Below are 21540 nucleotides of genomic sequence, written 5' to 3'. Positions count from 1 at the left end.
CTTCCCTTTCTCTGCATCCCAGACTTTTTGAGTTCCTACCACTCCAACAGTACCTGCTTGATCATGTATGCCAATGCATCCTCATGAACTTTATTTTAAGAGGAAGTGCTCCTTCAATTAAATTCAGTCCCTCTGTGGAAAGTGATGAATGTTTCATATGCTCTGCAGAGTCAACGTGAGGCGTGAGTTATTTGCAATCAGATCTTACTCATGTTTGATTCCGTTACAAGCAGATGGATCTCCTCTCAGATATGGCTGCATCTGTTGGTCTGTGGAGATGAAGCGTCCTTATCTGAAGTAGGCATGTAGAGTTTAACCACCTTTAGGCTATAAGTATCCTGCTTCAAGATCTGCTTGTGTGACTGTAGTGTGGTGGTATATTTCTCAATTTAAAGCAGTCCCCAATGTCTTGACAGCATGTCTGCTGGCAAAATACCCGAGGATCCATAATTATTGGCCTTTTAGAAACCGACAAATGGATTTTTAACTGTTATGTAGATTCATGAAGAGTTTGTATTAAAAATAATAATAGAGGGCTGACCATCCACGTTTACTGTTTGTTGAAATGGCTGACCATGCTTGAGGTAAATCACATTTTGTCCACCGAGAAACGAGTGATGAGACACAGACGAGACTGGTGAGCCGTGTGTCTGTTGCCTCAAGTAGCATTTTGACTAAGGACAGACCTGCTTTGCAGCATTCTTTCATGATTCCCTCATGCACCCTTTGCACAGGACGCTGACAGGAATGAGAAGAATCCATTTGTCAAGTTTCCAGACCTTTATGGCGACAGACTGCGACTAGGTTGATCTCGATATGTGCAACACGGAAAAAAGCCTAAAGGCTGGATGGAGAGTAGAGTCCAGTTGTTTTATTTGTTATTTGACTTGGAAGACTGAGAATTTACACAGACATACTTGAAACTCGTATGCATTCTTCGTAAAACCGTCATTATGTTTAGATGACATCTAATAAGTATTAGCTGAGGTAGCTGGGAGCAAATAACACTTAATTTGCCTCTCTTGAGAAATATAATATTAGCCAGCCAGAATTATTAATTATTAGTACAGTGGAAACTCCCCATTGCCAATTATTAAATCGTTGAGAAATACCAAACAATTTTAAGACAGCCTGGGTCACTGAACAGACAACATTGGAGGTTCCAATTTTTCAATAATCTATTCTCAGTCACACTTATTAGACTTCATTCCCTTTGCTTTCCTCTTGTGTCCTGCTGTCTCCTCCCTCCACCTCTCTTGCGTATGGCTTCTGACAGCTCAGGTAGCCTGCAGCCTCCCTTGGCCAAGTACAGCACGAGATGAAAGGCTTGCAGCAGGAGCTCGTTCAACAGTACCGTCTGCTCTACCTGAGCTGCTCTTCATAGGCACTGCCAGGCAGATGGAGTGCAGAGGAAGAGTAGAGGGCAAGAAAGAGACAGAGGGGGACACATAATGTAGATAATGACAGACAGAGAAAATACAGTGATGAGAGACCAAAAAGAACTGTTATGGTTGCCTTGCTCCAAATGTGGAAGTCTCTCACAGTGAGTGACCAAAGGAACTTGCATTTCTTCTTTTCCTCCTGTTTCTTATGATTTAGTACACCCATACTAGAGGCCGCCAGGAGACTTGAAATTGATTCTCAAAGTCCACATATTTTCATGTACGGAATCAAGCTGAGGTCTTGACAATGTAACCATCTTCCGCCATATTCTACCGACCGTATTATCTGGGGATGAAATTCAGACTCGCTGTCCAAAGTCAGCATGTATTGCATCATGTATATTAACTCAACTAGGCCAGGTTTTATCTGCTCCCTACTGGACACGCAGAAAATGTCAGAACAGCAGGAAGTCATCCAATCATTTAAAAATGCTGCCACCACATCAAATGTTTCTGTTCTACTTTTGCATTGCTGTAGAATGGAATGAATAATTCTCAGACAGTGCCACTCAACTAGGTTTTCCCATCTTTTTATAGGCAGATATTTGCATTAGAACTAAAATGGGCCTAATGATGGTCGGTGAAGAAATTATATTTAGGTCTCTCCGATTGGATTTCCATTGCTTGCGCCTTAAAACATAGTCACAGTGTATACTAAAATATCATGGCTAAATGATCGATTTCTTTAAGCTAATCGATGCAAGTTCATCCTCAGTTAAAATTGATGGTCTCCCTGTGCAGTAAATATGTCTTGCAGTATGCCCTTATTAAGTTTAATGAGGAAAAACATTGTTAAAAGTCATCGTGATGGTTGATTAAAGGGTACTTTACAAATGCAAATCATTTTAATGAATGACCTTCTGTGATTGATTGCATGGTTCCATGGGGCACCGGCATATATATGATGTGTCCACTAGCTAGGTTAAGTATCGTAGGCCTGATCTGGAAGATTCAACATCGGGTGTTGCAGTAACATGAAATAGTAGGTACTAAAACACTTGGCAGTTGGTGATAAGGAGAAACTCGGGCGGGCCAATTCACAATCAAATTCACACTGCCCTGGACATGGCTGACATCTGCCTGATGAAGAGCTCTGCCATCCCGCCAGAACATGACAAAGGAATCGAAATGTTAAAGATGAGATGGGGTGTATTTGCAACCCTTTTGTTAGTGTAATCGCATTTATAGATAATCAGTTGGGCTGTTACCTTGCTACTGACTGGCAACCGGTCCAGGTGTAGTTCACCTGTTTTTCTACAACGTTAGTTAGGAGAGGCTCCAGCTCCCCATGACCCTGAACAAGCCTATGTGGTATGGAAAATTGATGGATGGAATAGATCATTTGGTTGTTTGCTTCAAGCTACTCGCAGTATGTTTTACAATGTCGCTGACTGAGGGAGAACCCCCCTCCTTTCAGTTTCGACATCCACCGCCCCTCCCGAGCCAAGCCACTTCAACAGCTCTTTGTTGCAACGTTGGTCATGTAATTGGATCCACTAAGCACCTTCCCACAAAACGTGCATTTAATTAGAAACAATGGCATTAGATAATGCCCAGAAATGTGCAGACAGGCTTGTATTAGCTGTAGTTACAATGTTGTTGAGCCTTACAATTGGCATCCGTCTACGAATTAATTTATCTCTTGAAGCGAAGAACGCAGACACTCAGAATTGTTTCATGCCTCTCACAGTTTCTATCCCTCGCGCTCGCTGCCGCTTTTCCTGTTCTCCCTCTTCTCCAGCTTCAATCGAGCATCTGATCACAGGCTCGGGAGAATGGGGGATAATGAGATTAGGCCTGTACATGTTTACACATTCTGATTTGCATTGAGCTTTTCCTGTCTCTCAGTCTGACCCACATTTCGCTTCTCCTAGTTTGTGCTTTTCATGTCGCGATTCACTACCTCCCTCTGGTTGTGTTGCAGGAGTGGCGTTACATGCATGTGCAAAAGATATGTTTTGTTAGCTAGATAAGAGAAGCTTCAAACATTTCGCCAATGTGGTCTCAGTTGGTTGCAGCCTGTCGGATCCAATTGACCACTCGAGTTTATGCATTCTGGGCACGAAATGTGCTGTAATGCTGTCAATATACGTGATGACCTTTTTAATGGGGGGCAGCATGCAATTGCAAGATGTATTTGAATGTGAGATTGTGCAGTACACTTGCACTATGCACACAAAAAAGCAGTCTTTAAGTGCAGCCACCCGATGGTCTCAGAGCTCCATAAGTCCTCAATTTTGATACACCGGAGGTTTCTAAATGGAAAGAAATCCCACTGTTGAGACTAACTTAAACAACTCAAAAGCAGTAGAATCTCAGGTTTCCACTGCAAACATTGAGAGGAAACCCAGTAGGCAAATTCGATTACAGAAGCGTACCACGAAGGCCTATATGATTGACATGAACCGATTGTGGTGATTGGGGCAAAGTCGTTTTGCTACTTTAATAAAATTGTACATATGCTAAAATTGACAAGAGGAAATGTATTACACAATATTTGGTTACAATGTCAATTATGTATGCACCCAAACATTGATTTCTGACTACCATCTGGCACTATTGAGCCTTTATTTTCCTTCCAGGGTGTTAGACAGAGCGGCTGTATCTAATGTTACTGGCGGTCACCACATATGCTCTGATTTACAGCCTGAAGGTTGAATGTCTCCATCTATCTGTCACCAGTTCGTTTACAATCGATCCAGCCTGTGGCAATAATATATATGTTGTAAATACTATGAAGGTAAGAATTTAATTTACAGCTACAGTAAGGTGTACTCCATTGTAGCCAAGTTAAAGTATTAGAGTCATAATGTTGCAAATTTGGATGAATATTTACCATTTAACATCAAATTCTCACCAGCTCACCATTGGTTTGATTTATGATTCAGGGGGCTACGATTTGATTATAAATTTCAGTGAATCTTTTATCACTGCTTTTTGAATTCATGCAGATTTGTTTCTGTGAATGCCATTCTTTTTTTGGGCCGAACTACTTACCGGTACTATTTTTAGCACTTGCAATGGGCCATCGTTCCACAAAATTTGTTTTATTTAAAGCAAAATGGAACTTGTGTATTATTTAGAACAAACATATGAATTACAATGTACACAAATGTTTTTCAGTATTGCAACAAGCTACGACTGTTTTTCAAAAATAACATGTTAATATGTTTTTGGTGTTTTATATTTTATATTTGAATGCAACTATGCACACACGCACATGCACACACACAGACACACACATACAAATCAATTCCCAAATCAATAACATGTTGGACATTATGCATGGTGCACGCTGTTACCTCGGCCCTTGAGGACCAAGTTTGCACAACACTACTGTAGAATGTGTACTCCATTTCTGAAAAAAAAACAAGCCAAGCCAAATATTATAGTCTTCTGCCTAAACCAACAATTACATCTGTGATATACCCACGTTCAAGCAGACTTCATGGTATAACCAGAATTTATCTTGCTACATTATTGGAGCATAAAAGCAGCTCGTGCAAGCCAGCAGTTTATGACAGCTGGCAGCAAGGAGCATGCTCCTAAGCCGTGTTGCTAGTCGAGCAGATAATATGAATGCAGTGTTACGGAAGCAAGGATGTGCAAGGAGTGCTTGATTCTGGATTCCTTTTAAAGGCTCTAAACATGTCAAAAGCTTGTCATATGAACTTGCACACATTAATTTGTTGTCATGTGAGATTGACGTGGCTTGTTGGTGACCGTGTCTCTGCCACGTGTCACCTCTTTTTTTCATCACTGTGGAGTCTGGGTAATTGGTGTCAAGTTTTATCTTCTTATTTACTTGTGCCTGTTAAGTGAGTGACATTTAGAATCTCTTTTTAAGACGTTTTTGGTGTTGCCTTGAAAAGAAAAAGACCCTCCTGGTTGATTTTGAATCGTATTTGACATCAAATGTAGCAGAGCTCCAAACGTACTATATTATCCTAGTTGCAATATTCAAACCCACTTTCACGAGATTCTTGTGCTGATGTCAAAACAAGATCTCCGTCGTTCACTGTCAGTATATTGCTTTAATATTTCAGGAATAGCTATTTGTGACCGCTTGAAAGTATTAGTTGTATTCTTTATTAATCTGATCACTAAGATTTCAGCTATTTGCCAGTAACAACCAATATAAGACCTGTCCAAAGAGGGTGAATAAGGTAATGTGGGAATGAGAAGAAAATCTTTGCCTTCCCTCGGTTCAGCGCACAAAATGCACTGCATACGCGTGTACAGTCATGCGCACGCACAAGCATTCACAATTCAAAGGTCATGGAATCTTTTCATTATTTTGTGGCTTGTGAAGCCACAAGAAGTTGCAAACATACTGAGAGATTTAATTAAAGCAAGCATAAAAATATACAGTCGCCTTTTTAGCTGATTTGATGGATGACTGTGGAAACGGTTTGGAAAAAAAAACTCAACAGATTGCCGCAGATTGACCGGTCAAGTTATTATCGGACTCTGCTCTCAATGCAATGGAAAGAGATTACAACACAACCATGGAGCGATGGATCAATTTCTTGTTTGTACTCCGATGTTCTGAAACGAATACGTAGTGTCTGTTGATGGGCCAGTGCTACACAATGCACCCCAGATGAGCTGCTGCTTGAGAGGTGGGGGAGGAAACAGGAAGACGTGATGCATTTCCTCTCCCACTTGCGCTGGTCATTTGTCATGCAAGTATGCATCATGTGTGTGTTCTGGGTGGCCAACTGTGCAGGTGGTGGTGGCGACTGTGATTGAATACGAAATGTATCTCAGTGGCCAATCGGTAGCTGGGGAACAGGAGAAGGTCCGGTCTCGTGAGGCCACTTTATATTGTGTCAACAACCTCAGTGGCCCAGCCTGCTCTCATTCCGTCACCACGTCTGTGTCCCATTGCAACAATTCATCACACTTTCGTGCCAAACTGTTGACGGAATAGCAACAACTTGACTGTTGTGATATTTCAGTCAGCCGACTGACATGGAATTGATTTGGAATGCACTAATCTATCCACAGGATGGATGACTTTGTCCTTCCCACCAAGCTGGCTGTAGAAGCTGAGAGTAACATTGCTGCATTGAGGTGAGATTGGAGGCAGCAGGCAGTGGACTGAGTACAAGAGTAAATGCAATACTGATGGCACAGCAGCAAACTTCTGTTGACGGCCTTCCTCTGGCTGTATTTCAGGTTTTATTAGTTGTTCATTTGCTTGCGCCTGCTGAACACAGGGCATTACTCCACTTTTATTTAAGGTGTATCTCAGTGGCTAATGTGTCTGCTAAATCATTGTCAGCTGCGGCCTGGCATTAACTTGCAAAGTCCCAGAGTAAACAAACAATATTAAGTGTTGAATTTTCAGAGGCTGAAGTTTCTGAAGTTTGTAAAGCCCAATATTACCTTTCCAATTTTGCAAAACTAGGGTGTACAACCATTCCATTCATTTGGACATTTTCTATTCCAAAGATCCTGATCAGGCAATAAGGCAACATACAGTATGTTATGTCCTGATGTTCTTTTTGGTATTAATCAGACTACTTTTAAAACTCCACATTCCCCGTTCATACATCTTATCCTCATTTCGTTTGTTGGTGAGTAAAACTGGTTGCCAGCTAATTGCGAGGCACATAACAACCATTCACACATGAAATTGTATGTAAGGACAATTTAGATACTTAAATTAACCTTGGTTTTGTAAGTTTGGAAGAAGCCAGTATAGCTAGAGAAAATCCTGGTGCAAGCCTGGGGAAAGAAATCATGGCAACTCCATACAGGACAGCATGAGAACTTCTAACCTCTCAGCTGTGAGGGAGAAGTGCCACCCACTAGCCACTGTGCTGCTCCAATCTAAATCAAATGAGCTCGGCAATTCTGCTCCGAATGGTTCATAAAGAAACAAGATTCTGGAGGATGCAGTAGAGTCCAACCTCACTTGAAACTATACACAATGATGAGATTGTGGAGAGGAATAAAAAGCAATGACGTCTGTGTGACTCTTGATTACATAGACGTGTAAGGTGAAATAAGTAAGACCGATGATTTAGTAGCGCACACACACTTGTTTGTTTGGCCATGCCTTGTCTGCCACATAGCTGAAAACAAGACCTGGACACTTTGCAAAAGTCAAGACAAAACATTGCATTGGAATTTTATTATGAAAAGGCATCTGTTTTTGATAAGAGAGAAATGTTTGGTATTTGGCACGAGCAGTCGTGGAATCTTTGACGGGGCAAGAGTTTGAAGTCATTCCTTCGCTCTCTCTTTCCACGTGCCTTGTACTATCCATAAACCCGCATTGCTTGTTCAGTGCATCTTCCTAACTCTGCAGGTGTTCTAGGTGCTATAAATTCCATGGAAAATCTACAAGGGTAGAATATTTTCCCCTAAGATTCCAGATTGGTACCATGCATTCGCAATATTTTTTGTAATCCTTCTCATAAACAAAAACGTCATCTTTTACAGAGTATTATTAGCCCATTGTGAGTGACACTGTCCAAATTTTTCTTTTGAGGTACTTTCAATATACTGTATGCGTGTGACGCAACAACCAATTATATTCACGTTAAATTTATACATGTTACCTCGTAAACAGTATGTGCAGTGCTATGCACACAGACGCTATCTTAAAAGAATAATGACTTGTTTAGAAGTTGATAAACGCACACAAACACAATTTAAGACAGGTATCGCCTGCCACAATAAATTGGACTGTCGTCCAATTAATCCAGCAATTAGAGCCTTAAACATCGCATCAATTATGAATGTTTTTTTCTCAAATTCAGATGTGAGATTATTGTATTCACTGCCTTGAAGCCTTTTTGCATTCGCACTGGATTCCGTCTCTTTTAAGTCTCTTTATTGCCCAGAATTGCATCATTCTGCACAGAGAAAACTAAAGTTGTTTGTTGGAATTAATTATATCATGAAACCTGCACTACTTCATTCTGAAGGCTGTGCTTGGTGACGTTGTTATCTGACCCCTGGCAGCAGGTGAGGCATTTTACATTACATTGTGATATGAATATCGATGCTCACTGTAGCATGTGCACCGTAGTTAGTATGTGCAACTCTGTAATATAATATACAAACAAAAAAAAATCTTTATGCACACTCGTCTTTTGATTCTCACCATTTCAGTTGTGGTGAATCCTCTTGTTTTTAATTTACAGCTAGAGAATGGGCAATGCTTCCTATGACACTGCTGTGACCTCATCAAGTTGGAATACTATATAATATTTTAATTGTGTTCTTTCTCCTCAGTATTTGTTTACCTGTAATTGACTTGTGTCCAGTCCAGAGTGAGTCTTGCTAAAAAAGCAGCTGAGCGATCCAACTCACCTGTGACCCTGTGCATGAAAACCCGAGAAAAATGGATGGGTGGATTTGATTAATTGACAGTGTCACTTTCCCTCAAGAATAGGAGCATTTTAATTCAACGATCTGTTTCCTGTATGTGTAGGTGGACTTCACCTCCCACCACCGGAAGATAGACATGATACGATTAAAATAAACGTAATAAATTCTCCAGAATTTCTAATGAAGGTAAATAATGTGGGCTGTTCATCATGATGTAACGTGGTTTGCACCTATCTGGTGCTTTATGTGTGTGGATTGATGGCCTCCGGTAGGAGGAGTTACTCTGCAAACTCAACACTCCTCCCTCGCTCTCTCTTTCTCTCTGAGAAGAAGTTGAGGCGTCGACTTTCCGAGTTGGAATATGTGAGCCACTAGGGCAGACACGTCAGTGGGCGCTCCTGTTGTTTTGTACCAGCTTTGCGCCGCGCACTCCGTGGAAGCGTTTCACCGAGAGGAGGTTGTCAAACAGTATCCGGAGTGGCTTCTCGTCTTCGTGTTTTTTCAACTCGTGCAGTATTCTTTTTAACTTTGCCCCGCTCCAGCTCCACGATGATAACCGATCAGAGCGCTCCACATGTTGGGCTGGTAGGTGTTTACGCGCAGACGCGTCTCTCGTGCCGGGTGCCATGGACTCACCGGGAAAAGAGCCGAGCCGCGGCATGCTGTCATTTTACAATTAATTGCATGCTTCTCGGATGATTTCGATCTTGAAATTGGTCAAGCTTGTGCTGCTGGTTTGAAGTTTGAATTTACCCTCTTTGTGCGTAATGCGTCATTCGCTTGTGATAAACAGGTACGTGCGTCACTTATGGACGACCCGGGTCGAGATTGGAATATTGGGGGCCACGATCAATTTTTATTACTCTTTACTAATTTCACATTTTAAGACTGGGTTTGGAAGCTGTGACAGTACGAAGCACAAAACGAAATCTTCTGTTTGTATGACACATTTTTTAAAATCACGGTTATTGTTTGTTTCATTATTGGTGGGATTATAATGGAGTTGCGCGATTGGGGGGAATGAGCGCCGGTTTGATGCCCAGTTTGCCTCCAGAAGGATGCTTAACTCTCCTACTGTGTGCTCTGTAGTCATAAGAGTTTTATTATACAGGTATAGAGTACAGTAACACTTAATTGCTTGCAAACAAGACACCCTAACATTGAAACAACTATACCTGACTTGCTGATACAACAATATCATTACCTTCCCACATGGTGATAAAATGCAGAATCTATCCAGAGAGGGTGAAAAGTGTGACAATTGTATTTTAGCTCCTGCAGGCCTGAATGTGTGAACATTGATTTCCGCCGTGCTCTGTCATCCTCCTGAGCTCAGCAGACTTTGTGAAAGATCGTTCACAATAATTTTTTGTTAAATCTTGGGGCTCAAATGGAGTGAGATTAGGAGATTAATTTGACTATTTTTTTTTTTAATGTCTTTATAATGTGGAGATTTGATCCTGTGTGTTTACTGAATTTTGAGTCCTTTCTTTGCATCCCGTCTGTTTTAGTCCCTCTCTTCCCATGTTCAGTTGATGTAATCAGAGTAAATTCATGACCATCTATGATTTATTCTTTGACATAGTGGTCATTCACCCATATGGGGAAATGCACTAGCATTAGCAGATAGTAGTTTCTTATCCTTCTATTTAATTTGTATTTAATAAAATTACATATTTTATAACATTACAGAATAATTCCAGCACACATTACTGATCCCTGGCTGGATTTTTCTCTTTGATTTTGAACAAATTGAATAAAATCCTTTACTGTTAAGTGACTATAGTGTTACTTTATTAAAACTTTCCAATCCCAAGCCTTTTTTGCAATGTCTGAAAAGATGTGGTGACACCATTGAACATCATTCAATAGAAGAGTCGTTAGGATGCTAAAAGGATTCGAGAGTGACAGCCCAAGTAAATTTACATTGGACAGTGCAGTACTCTAGTGATCCTCATTTAAAAGCACAATCCGTATAAGTGCTTGTAAGCATTGACAGCAGCTTGAACTGAAAACAAAGATGAGTTAAAAAAAACAACAACATTATTTCAGTTTTATTGGAAATTTGAAAATCCTCATTATTCCTAGAAAACTTTAGGCTATTGACTTCTTTATTATAACTTTTTTTGTAGATAAATATCAGCTCCAAATGTCATTGTTTTTGTCATTTTATTACTAGTAATCGGTATCGATATCTGCGGTGAAAAATATAAAAACATACGTATCATCTACCCCTAATACTGTATAACAGTACACTCCCAGCACCTGGCAGTCATTTCTATACAGAGTGACTGACGTACAGTATACTACATATCTCCAAGCTCCATATGGTCTCTTTTCTGCCTGTCTTTATCTTTAGGCTTGCCACTTTTCCTCTTGCATTACTTGCTCACCTGCCCCGTTCTGCCGCCGTACAATTTCTCTTCAAAGTCTCTCGTCTATTCAGCTCAGTCAGTGCAAAAATGTGGTGCACCGCAAAGTGCATGGTTTGCACCTGCTTTGTCTGCTGTTAGCATGACTGAAATTCAGGGGGAATGTGTCACACTACATCTAAAAGTGACACTGTTTACTGTAGACGATGCTTCTCTTGCAAATGTTTGTGCAGAGAATGATATTGCTGACTATAAAGGCCGTGCGTTGACTTAGAAACATGATGTTTGAAAATGTTAAAGCAGTACAAAGCAGTGAGCTGCAGGCAGTGTGCACCTTTCAGACTGACTGCCAGTTATAATCTGAAACGCATGAGACCCAGAATACAATAAAAGAATCAAGAGGGCAGAGGGCCATCTCTGTAACTTCTTGGCTTCTCTTGCCTTATTTACTTTTCTTACTCTGTCACTGTTGCAATCCCACCATCTTCAACAACTGGTGCAGCCTGCCCGTGTGAAGAGTTAGACCATGTTTTGCGCCAGCCGTACAAGCGTGATGCAGTGAAAAAGTACTTTTTGGTTTTGCCGTTTTTGAGAAGCTTCTTTATGTGCCGGCTACAACTTGGAACAGTCCCCCAAACTGTGTCGTCAGCCAAAACACAATTTTTTTTGCCCTCTGCTTTCAGTGGAAAAGAGCCCAGTTTGAGATTTGTGATTCCACCCAGACAGGAAAGAGTGAGTGAGAGTGTTGTTTCTCCACCCCAGCCTAACAGCAGCTGAGGATGAAGAGGCAGCTGACGTCCTCCACTCAGCTAGTTAGCTGCCAGCTGCTTGTGTGTTCGCCTGCGGCGCTGCATATGTTTCCCATGATCCAACCTGCTGGCACCAGCAGTATAGGCCCACGCCCAACCCCTACCTCATGTCAATAAACCCCATCCAGACATACACACACACACACACACACACACACACACACATAGGAACTCTTCCATCACATCTTCACCCGAAAGCTCTCTGAGTTACCACACCTCTTATCTTCTTGACAGGCAGAGATGCTCAGAAGTTTGTCAGGGGGAGGGGTGTGGTTCATAGGATGGAAAAACATTTTTTTCTTTTTACAGAAATGCATAATTTTACTTCAGGTTGTATTTCCATCAAGGTTTCAAGGACGTACAGGATATATAACATTTGTGCGTCTGTGATTGACTGGTGTCCATTCTTAAAATTAGTTGGTATAAAAAGAGATACAGTTTTTAAAGCAAAATATATCAGTACTTTTTTAGGTACAGCTCACCCTGCAACCGCAGTACAAACTTTTGTGGAAACATTTTACCACCAGTGATTATGTTGGCATTGGCCATGGGAGACATTTTGATTGGAAAGTTGAAGCAGAGAAATATGTACCGTGATTTTCGGACTATAAGTCGCACCGGAGTATAAGTCGCACCAGCCATAAAATGCCCAAAAAAAGTGAAAAAAACATGTATATAAGTCGCTCCTGAGTATAAGTAGCCCCCCCACTCAAACGATGAAAAAAAACGCGACTTATAGCCCGGAAATTACGGTACCAAGAAACTGAGAGGATGAGGGTGACAAGAAGAGCCAGCAGCTTCAAGGTATTCACAATCTTTGAGGAGTGCCATATCATGTACGAAACAAAGCCCATTTGCTAGTAATTATAGTGATACTGTCCAAGTGTTTTGTTCCGCTATGAGAGTGTGACATGTAACACAACAGTGTGGGTTCAGTATGATGTCGAACATTCACTGTCCCTGCTGCTACACACATTTTTAGCATTATGGCTCACACTACTGCTGGATTAAGGGCCAAAGAACAGAGCTGCCCCCTTTTTCTGTCTTTGTGCTGATACAGACTGGTAAGACGTAACAATGGTGTGCAAAATTTAGCCCGGAATAGGACACAGCAAAGAGGCTGTTCGGAATAGAGGAGGGGGAAACGTGATTGGAGTCCAAGCAAAGCAGTGAGTGTGAGGGATTTGACTTCGATCCGCCAATTCCTCAGATGTCTCTATCAGCATATTCTGTTAAGTCTTCAACCAATGCACTTCAAGCTTTCAGCGATTACTTGTAAAGACAAAACAAGAACAAACAGGAATCTCTTTGATTTTGGAGGGTATCACTTCTGGGTTAATGCAGAAGACTAAGGTCAACGCCTCAAATGCACAGCTCAATTGTCTTTGGTGCTTTGCCTCTCACAATTTCCATTCGATAAACCAATGCCTGCTATTGACTGGTCACAATTCCATGAAGTCAAATTGATATGGTTTTACTTAACAAGGACAATAACAAGGACAAGCACTCCATAGAGATGGATGCATGAACATCCGTTATACAAGTGCTGTTGATGTACTCACTGCATTTATTTTTTCTTTCCCATTATGATTGATGTTTAATCCAATCCAAAAAAGGGAATAACCAATCCTAAAAAAGGGAGTAAATACATACGCATTTACTCTGCAAGCATTTCACATTAAAATCACCCCCCCATCCATTTGAGATCGTAAGTCACCCAAATCAGACGTGAAGCAAGTTTTACCCAATCCGTTGCCTGCATAATCAAGATATCCCTCATCTAGGTGGTGCTTGCCTGAAATATTTGAAAATACCGTTCTAGTTATAGACTTTCGATAAGGCTTTGGGAAGTTTTTTTTCGTGCTGGTCTCCAGGCTATCGTTAGTTGTAACACTAATGTAGCAGTGGGCATTGTTAACCTTCATGGTTATTCTCTTTGGTTTTGTAAGGCCCTGGAGAGTGACTATTTTCAAAAAGTGTCTGTGTGGGGCATCTATTGTTAAGTTAACAACCTATTGATTTATGTTCGCCTCAGACACATGGCTACTGGGAGGGGACGAAAAGTGTTTTTGTTCTCAAATACGCAATTGCAATTGTTTTACAGCCCGCAATAATTCCGCATCATTTGTACTCCTACCTTGTCTTGATATTTGTGTCAACATTTCGGATATTTACTGCCAGTGGCGGCTCGTTACTAAAGGGCGCTCGGGCACCTCCCTACCACCCAGCTGTGTCACATAAAAAGGGACAAAAATTAAATAAGAAAAATACTTCAATATATACATATGTACCAGTATATGATTTTATTTGAGCATGATGAGTAGTTTATGGTTATTAATGAGTTAAATTGATTTATATAGATGTTTGATCCCTGGTGTTTCAAATGGCATACAACGGTTAGAGCACATTAAACATCGCCGCCTCTTGTTAAAAATCTGACATGCTCAGTAGGGCCTCCTGCCATACACTGAAGTTGGGTTGCTCTTACTCACCATTCATCATTCATACTTTTTTATTACATATTTGTTATCTATGCTTATTGGAAGCAAGCACCTGCAGATGAGACAAATGAGTGTTCATTAACAAATTAAGTAATTAGTAAAGAAATTTATGTGAGGCAGTTGAGGTTAAACTCAATCAAACAGCAGTGGGGGAAGACAATAGCGTTCTCACCCCCATCAAAGGAAATGCTGTACATTAGTGTGGTATTAATAGCCAAGTCTGACTTTGTAATACTAAACAGAGAACCGGAACCACTCCCACCCCAATGAACGGAATCTCCGTTGGGTCTGTGCCTCTCACCTCACCTCACCACTCCTTTTAGTTTGATCTATTTTTGTGCTGATTTCTCTTGACCTCATTGTTTTTCTGGTCATCTCTCTGTTTACTCTTGCGTGCATTCTCCATCTGCCCCCTTCCCCTTTTCAAGCAATCATGAATAACTGAGAGGCCTAGTAACACGTCTTGCTTTATTAATGGTGCCTCTTCTTGAGTTGAAGTGGCAAGTGCTCTCCATGGATTTATTAAATTTAGAAGGGGGTAAAAACATGCTTGCATTGTGACTCAATTTATAGAATTATTGATGTAGCTCTCATATGAATGCGTTGATGGAGCCTGTTTACATTAGGACCATCATTTCACATTTAAAATGGGTCATCCCCTTCTAATATTAATACCTAAAAACTATACAATACAATTTTAGTAATGAAAAATGAATAATTTAGGCATAAATATATTGTGGTTTACATTGAACATGTGACTCAAATGGCCACACAATTACACTTAACTAGCAGTGCCAGAATTAATTAATATTGACAATTAATTGACCATCAAACGAGTCAACAATTATTTTGATAATTGATTGATTGTTTAGAGCGACTGTTTAACCTAAACTAGTCAAAACTCTCTGGTTTCAGCATCTTAACAGTAAATATTCTATAATTATCAACTATCCAAATTCTTTAACAAACATTGAGTGCATCATTATCTCTGGTGTGGTATTACTTAATTATCTTTTATTTGGTTTTGATAAACCATTAAGTAATACCGCCCACAAAACAACCACAAAGATCTACAGTAATTGGTATAAAAGATGTGTTTTGCTAAATATTTTTAATACAAACAATAATGATTATTTGATTAATCAATGGAAAATTGATAGAATAATTGAATAAAAATATTTGATAGTGACAGGCCTACATTATTATCTAAGTGTGGAATTACTGTATTTCCTACATGGCGGTTGTTCAAGCCACCCTATTTTTTAAGCTTTTTTTAAAATGGAATCATGACTTTCATAGTGGAATATTTTTCTCATATAGTGATATGTTGAACATCTAAGATAAGGGCACCATTTCTTTAGACATTTCTGCTAAGATATTGTGAATTATAGAGTGAAATATCATAGCATCACACCGTGGCACAAGACAAAACAATCCAAGTGGTGTATGAAATATAAAAATGTAGTGTCTGCCAAGATGAATCTGAGTGTGTGAAAGTGACAATTCCAGCAAGCTTATCTTTTGTCCGTACTGTTTTTGTGTCAAGTGGACACTCTAAGTGCTGTCACACCAAAACACTGTCACTGACTGTTTGGTGTCACATTTTGCATTAGTTTGACACTTGAAAAGCATGTAATCTATATCATCCATGTGGTCAGTGTGTTATTAATGCATATTAATGCCTCATGGATTAGCTATCTGCCTCATTTTTGCACAGAATCCTGTGCAATTTATGGCAATTTAACCCAGGAATTGATCATCAATCTTAATACAGATGTTTTTTTTTTCCAGTTGAATATACTGTTTGTGCGGGTGTCTTAGGAATTGCTATTACTCTCTAAAAAGATTCTGTTTTGGGAAGCCCACAATGCCGTTTATTTGGCGCAGATTGCTTTTTTCCCCCTACTCAAGTCTGGGGTATATTTACATATTTATAGAAAATTCCAGTAAAAGGTAAGCTTGTAAGGAAGCTTCATGCTCTCTCTCACACACACGTAGTCATGATCGTGGTATAAAATCAAATCTGACTAAGTGTCAACTGTTAACACTAGCAAGTTTGCTTTCTGCACCACTAGCACTTCTTGAATTCTTCATTTCGTACTGCATGATCACTACTATCGATGATAGTCGTCACTGTATATTAGAATTAACAGGTTTGAAAAAAAGAATACAATAGTACAAGTTGATAATGATTTCCTTCAAGATTGAACGATGCCAAATTTGGTAAACTGCAATCGTGTACATTTATCAAGCACTCTTGTATGTGTCTGGATTTAGAAAACACAAAAGTAAATATAGTTCCAGCATTGTTTACTAAGAAATGTCTCCAAAAAATACCCCATCGCACAATATTAAGTCTCTTGCCACACATTTCTTTTGTTTGTTTGCCTGTTTTTTTTTTTTAAAAACCTTTCATGTCCTTTTATTGGGTTTATAAGATAATTGGAGTTGAAAATACCCAGGATGACCTTTTCAAGCTATTTTTGTTGGCCCAAATTGCCTGGCAGGTTGCTATATTGACTATTCATCCTTGTCTTGTTCATAGTTCTCACAAATAACTATAAAATATGCGTTCAAAATCTGTGTGTGGGGGGGGTGGGGGCTTATGTGTCTACTCCCCTCATTTGCCGGTTGATACCTTCTCTGTTAGTACCTTCAACTCGGGTCTTTAGTACGCTGCGGACCAACCACTGCATTCCACTTGCTCAGGTGATAAGTTGTTTCTCTTTTTCCGTTGTCGTAAAAGATGTTGAAGTACAAACAAAACAGACGCGACTTTGTTAATAGAAGCAATAGCATTTGGGACACTTGTGTTGAGAACGAGTTTCATAAAGAATGATGTAGTATCTTTTTTAATATTCTAGCTTTATTCTAAATAATGGCGTTCGATTATATTCAGTTTCTGAATAAGATTCACTTTTGGGGTTATACCTGCAAAACACGGCCTCGTAGGCTGTATGCCAATGAGCTCTATTCATCCTGGTCTTTCCAGCATGCTTGGCCACATCTAAATATGTAATAAGCTGTGGACCCATCTTCCTCAGTTCATGTGGACAAAAACACATTCATAATGTAAGCATCACTAGAAGCAAGAGTGTGGTGGCACTACAGTGATGTTTCCCGTTAAATCCTCTGCAGCCCAAAGAGATGAGAAGGCTTTTGACTGTGCAAATGTATCATGCACTGGCTGGAAATTCTTAGAGGTACAAGTGAAAAGGCCACTATCACAATCTGACTTGATTTTTTTTTCCAGGTACAACTGCATTAAACCATTCAATGGGCATCAATTTCCGAGGATTTTCGATTTTTATGACACAATCATTGAGATAGTTGACAGCCACCAAATCAACCAAAATGACATTTATTTTGGTCTATGCAATAATCATTTTATCATCATTTTAGTGAAATCCATTTGGTAGTTTTAAACAAAGGTCCCAGACATGGGTTAAAGTGTAACAACTTAGCAGTAGTAAAATAACACATACAACTGTCAAACGTACACCTGGGTTGGAGCGTGAACAAAACAAACATGTCTTCCATTCAAGGCGAGCACACAGAGCAGAGAGTGAAATCCACACCACACACAGCTAAAATGTAGAAAAAAGTGACGGATACATAATCCAAGCTAATGCTTTGCTTAACCAGAATACAAAATATGAGAAGGCAGAAAAATGTACACACACACACACACTCTGTGCATATTGTTAATTTGTGGGTTTGACCGACAGGGTATGAACAATCAGGAACTTGTCCCCCTGCAGACGCCCAGTCCATGTTATTCCATTAAGTGCTACCTATTGGACCACAGAATGGAAACCGCATCTATGCCTCCTGCTGCCCTTTTTCTTTAGTCCACAACAGATGTAGGAAAGTGACCTTGAGGTGTAAAAAGTTTAGTTTTAAAGAATTTGAATTGTTATACATTGACAAAAGCTCACACCGCAATGTTTTTACTTTGTAACTTGATATTACACTGCCTCAAATACATGAAAGTTATCTTTCATGTGCAGACGTGAAAGCCATTTCTAAACCGTTCTGCTGAGTGCAGTGAGTGGGGGAATGGAAAGACTCGTTTGGCTGTGCGACTGTTTACATTTTCAGAACAGGCATCAAACGTTAGAATGAAACCAACCTATTTCTAAGGCTGAGAAAGAGTGAGAATGAAAGAGAGGAAAGTCAGGTTGAGGCTAGGAGTCGAAGAGGAAAACAGAGGAAAATATGAAACATTTGGAATGGATGAGGGGGGGCGTGTGCTAATACCTTTTTTTCTTTTTATCCTGTGAAGCAATTGCTTGCAGGCATATTGCTGGCGTCTAAGACTGCTAAGGGACACAAGTTTAAAACAATATGTGTGTATGTAATCTTGTATTCTGGGGTCAGCAGGTCTTTTGGGGGGTGTTCGCAAGTAAAATGGCTGGTCCCACACTGAAACGCAAACTCCCAAAAGAACTGGAAATAAAATGTCCAACATTCAATCCGATAAAGTTCCTGAATTCCGCTGGATCCACTTAAACAATGTGCTGCTTCTTAGAGGTTTAAAAGCTCCGTTAAGCGCATTAGGGGAAATGCCATGTTTCGGGTTTAGGAGTTATGTTTGCCGACACAGTCTAGAATGAAAGTATTCATGCAGCTTGTTCATATACATGACTTGTGTCCTTGGACGAAATGGGAATGATGTCTCTGAATTGGACAAACAGGCTAGTGAGTCCTCGGAACGTGGTGTGTTGGCCTCTCGCTTGGTATTTGGTTACGTCATAAACTAGTGAATGAAAGCTCCTTGTTTGACTAAGTGAGACAGGCTATGATGCAGATGGAGATCATTTTGATTTGTGATTTGACTTGTGCCAGACTCACGATTTGGAGGCTTGGATTTACAGGCATATATTAAATCTTTGCCACATAAACTGTTCCCAATAAAAGAAATCTAGTCTAAAATAAGCCTCTGCTAAAGGTGTAATTTAGTTCCTCAGAGTAGATGTGTTTTTCCATGATGGGATTACAAATATAGTCTTTCCAATACCACAGGGGGGTTAACGTGACAATTTATCCAAAGTCTGTTTTCCATGACGACTGCTGCTCCTTTTGATTGTTTTGTCACTCTCCAGGACTTTCAAACAATGCGATTCCCCACTTCTTTTCCTGTCCTGTTGTGAAAGTGGAAATTCATGAGAGGATTAGCCTCAAGATGCACTTGAGGAAGGGAGGGTACTGGGAATGTGGTTGTTGTTATGGTGAGGGACGTGTTGGGTGTCATAGGATGTGGAAAACCATGAATTTATCAGATTGAAGACCATTGATCTCTAATGATTTTAGTCATTAACTGATGCTGTGTGACCTTTTCTTTAATTTAACCATCCATCATAAGCGGTTCGTCAATAGAGGGCACTTGTGCTGCCTAAATCAGTCACCTGGAAATGGGTAAAAATTACAGAAATGAAATACATTAAAATGAAAAAATGAAATACATTAAAATATATGTCAGGGTCTGACATTAATAATAATAATAATAATAATAATAATACATTCAATTTATATAAAGAAAAGAGTGGAGGGGGGGGGAGAGAGACAGTAGGTTATAGTTAACAGGACATCGGTCTAGTGCAAAGGGGATGGATGGAGGAGCAGGAGGGGCGGGAGCGGAGGTTGTTGAGGTTGCCAGTACAGGAGGTGGGGGTGACGGGGGATTGGTAGTCCAAAAAGAGGAGATGGGTGAGCCATCGGGGAAATGCCGGACAGATGTGTGACGGCGAAGGATCCCAGCCTCGTGTGGAAGGAGCAGTGGACCAGGTGGTGATGCCAGTCGACCTCGACTGCACCCGCTCGAACGGCAGGCCCCAACGCACCACGGCGGCACACAGCAGAGCCACGGTTGGCGAGCCCGCAGGGAGTGGAGCCCGCCCCCCGCGGACGCCGGACGGAAGGCCAGAGAGCCAGGCCAGAGCTGCCGTTGAGTCCGCAGCAGGCGGCCACAGGCTCCGAGTCGGGAGGCAGGAGGGTCCGGTGGTGGTTTTGTCCAGTTGGCTGTTGGCTAGCTGGCTAACGTAGTTGGTAGAGGAGACAGATAGGTGAGAGCGGAGCTGCGGGGATGTGAGGTGGACGGAAGACACAAGAAAAATAAAAGAAGAGACGGGTGCACTGAAAACAGGAAAACGAAAAACAAGTAACGGACACGGTCCGGGACAGAAGCGGCAGTCAACAAATCTGACGCCAGCGTGCTCTAACCCGGAAGACAACAGACGGTGGGGGAGGGGACAATTAGGACCTGAAAATTAGTGGAGCAAAGTATCACAAACGAGGCAGGACAACCATGTGCAACACGGGCTCTATTTAGGGAAAGGGAAAAGTAGACAAGGATGGCTGGAACGCCAGCAAAGCAGGAGCACAAGGCGGGCTGACGACTCGGTCAGCGAGCGTGCGTCGTGTTGGCAGACAGGGGCAAAGCAAGCTTGTGGTCAGGCAGATAGTCAGCCACTTAGGAAGATACCCACATGAGCCACTTTTCACTAGACAGTATAGTAGGTGATTTAAAACATTACATAATCTATCCATCCATTTTATACTGCTTATCCAGAGTCAGGTCACGGGGGCTCAGCAGGGAAGCCCAGATTTGCTCTCTGTTCAGTTACTTCATCCATATAATGCTCTTTACATTTCAGTGAAATCTTAAAGTGCATCGAATGGTTGTCATGCTGGAGCTGTACAAATGTGATTTCATGTTTTGCTTTAATTTGGATTAGTGGCTGCAATAACTATGCTGATAAATGTGTGTGAGCACGTGTGTCTTTGTGTGTTTGTCTGTCTGTGTGTGTGTGTGTCTGTATTTGTGTGTATGTGTGTGTTCGCCACTTTTACTGTGCAGCTCTGGCCCTAAGTGGCTCCCCTTACTGTCTGCATTGTTTCCCCAGAGTGACACGGCCAAGGCTTAATAGGCCTGCTGATGGTGTGTTAAAGTGTGGTGTTAATTATAACACTATGCTCCGTTAAGCACAGTCACATTAACGTTGCATCGCTTGGGCTTGAGATGGCCAGACTGCTGACTCATTCTCTAGTTTGGATGATAAACAGAAAA

General features: G+C 40.9%; 1 protein-coding gene across 5 annotated transcripts in view; it reads left to right on the top strand.

The window, feature by feature from the left end:
* The window catches only part of mid2 (midline 2), an 86979-nt gene that overhangs the window by 19298 nt on the left and 46141 nt on the right, over positions 1-21540 (top strand). For 3 of the 5 annotated variants that reach the window (XM_061279819.1, XM_061279846.1, XM_061279842.1), the window contains exon 1: positions 9120-9374. The exons of 1 other annotated variant lie outside the window; for it this stretch is intronic. The gene's annotated coding sequence lies outside the window, so the exon portion shown is untranslated. Of the gene's footprint in view, positions 1-6368; positions 6519-9119; positions 9375-21540 lie in introns of those variants that run through there. One more of the 5 variants, XM_061279834.1, reaches the window with a different exon arrangement.

The sequence above is a fragment of the Syngnathus typhle genome, linkage group LG1, assembly GCF_033458585.1.
Source record: "Syngnathus typhle isolate RoL2023-S1 ecotype Sweden linkage group LG1, RoL_Styp_1.0, whole genome shotgun sequence".
Taxonomy (NCBI): Eukaryota; Metazoa; Chordata; class Actinopteri; order Syngnathiformes; family Syngnathidae; genus Syngnathus; species Syngnathus typhle.
The sequence above is the reverse complement of the archived record's forward strand: the minus strand, read 5'-3'. Positions and strand labels throughout refer to the sequence as shown.